The sequence below is a fragment of the Geospiza fortis genome, unplaced genomic scaffold, assembly GCF_000277835.1.
Source record: "Geospiza fortis unplaced genomic scaffold, GeoFor_1.0 scaffold403, whole genome shotgun sequence".
NCBI classification, from domain to species: domain Eukaryota; kingdom Metazoa; phylum Chordata; class Aves; order Passeriformes; family Thraupidae; genus Geospiza; species Geospiza fortis.
In genome coordinates, this window is record NW_005054336.1 from 4966955 (window position 1) to 4968999 (window position 2045).

Sequence of the window (2045 nt, forward strand, 5' to 3'; positions counted from 1 at the left end):
CCACAAGTAGGATTTTTATAAATAAATAATTTTCAAGCATAAATTTAGGACAATATTTTAGACCATAAAAATTCTAAGCAATACAAGCCTATTGATTTTAATTTGATCTTGAAATACAGATCTAATTCCTCCACCCACTGAGTGTAGATCCCATTTATTTCACAGTACAGATTCTGGTCCAAAACAGACATCCTTACTTCTGATGTCATCCATTACTGCTTTAAATGTTTTTTAAGCATTCTGAAGTTCACCTACACACTTAAAATTTAAGATGAACTTTACAGAGGACAAAGGGAAAAAAAGTTTGCTTAGGTTTTTTCAATGTTTGGTAAGGCAGGCTATACTAACTTATGAAAGTTTAAACAGAAAGACTGTCTCTATTGGCTTCTACAGCAACAATATATTTATTTTCACGAGGTGGTTGAATGTATTTTCTTATCCATAAACCAAACTTATTTCAACTCCCATGTAATCTGTCTCTTGATACACCTCAATATACTTGCCTTTGAACTTTGCATTTGGTTTAATATTGTAATTTTTAAAATTTCAGATGCTGAACAAACAGAGCATATATTAATATTTTAAAAATAGAAATTAACTCTTCACTGGAGATTAAAAATGGGGTTTTTGCAAGTTTGAACAAAACCTCAGGGTGGATCAGAGTATAAAGAAAACATTAATGAATCCTTAATCCCCTTGCAGAGGGGGGAAATCTACTCATGTATACAGAGGAGTGATGACATACTAGAAAGGAGGAAATTGAAATTAAATATTGGTTTCTACTGAATTATAAGGCTGCAATTTCACCATCAAATGTTCAATACTGTAGCATCTTATAATTTGCTAATAATGAGCTGGATTTGCCATTCAGCTTCAGGTCACTGTACCAACATGTAAAATGAACCCTGTCACCAAATCCTGCTGAGTTGGTTCATGTCAGTGAATTAGCAGGAAAAACCCAAACATGCTGACTGACTCTTCTGCTGGTGTCCTTACAAAGACTTAAGTTACATGATACTGAAGGTAACAAAGGGATTCCAGATTCACATTACACCTTTATGCTGTTTGATTTGCTTAGAATTCTTTCCACAACTGGATTTTACTAAGGCAGTTCCACTTGTTCTGCAAGTTTCCTAGATTGATTTTGGACAGCTGACTCTCACTCAGGTAAATGGAAAGGTCAAAATGTGCACCATCCCTTAAGGCACAGAATGCTGTTTTCAGCAGAAATCTACAGAAAGTCAACTGAATAAAAATCCAGCCTGAGAGCCACCAGCATTTTAGATTCATCTTGGTAACACTGCAGTGATGATCCTGAAATCCTTACTTAGACAAAGCTTCCCCTGAGTCCCAGATAGCTGACCAGTAATTGCACAGATTAACACTTGCATTTAATGAAAGACCTGACTGCTTAAAGTTTATCTTACTTCAGGTTAGCAGTGCTAAAACTCTTCCAGCTATGAATACAGCTTTTCTAAAAATTTCATCTACAAAACTAAATTGAAACAGCTGTCTCAAAAAAACTCCGTGCCATCTAGAATGCAAATATTAAAATAGGTTAAAACATACCGGGGAAATAAGATAAATAATTTAAACAATAAACTTTTTTAGTTTAAATAAATTAATAAGTGTAAAATATATGTTTATCACCAGTAGCATAGAAAAAGAAAGAAAGATAAATAGGAACACAATAAAAGTTAACTTCAGCTGTGGTCCTGTAAGAGTCTGTTTTGGGCATTTAACAGTTAAAGAAGCAGTGGCACGCTAACCGAGCACATTAAAACAAAGAGTTGGCAGCTCCTGAAGGAAGAGAGCTTGTGCTCCACTGTTCCAACTTGTCAGTCAACTCATGCCAGCACTCTCCCTGTCTGCCTCTTCTCCACACCCTCATTACATGTGTCTGTCTGGACTGATCTGCTCATCTGTTCAGGGACTCTTCTGACGAGTCAAAAATTCTGCCTCTTTCTGCTCTGGAATTGGATCAAATCACCTCAGCTTTTTTTTTTTTTTTTTTTTTTTTTTTTTTTTTTTTTTTTTTTTTTCCC

At 35.0% G+C, this 2045-nt stretch overlaps 1 protein-coding gene across 2 annotated transcripts in view; it reads left to right on the forward strand.

The window, feature by feature from the left end:
• Nucleotides 1-2045, forward strand: part of PALMD (palmdelphin) — a 43708-nt gene that overhangs the window by 18619 nt on the left and 23044 nt on the right. The gene's annotated exons all lie outside the window — the stretch shown is intronic.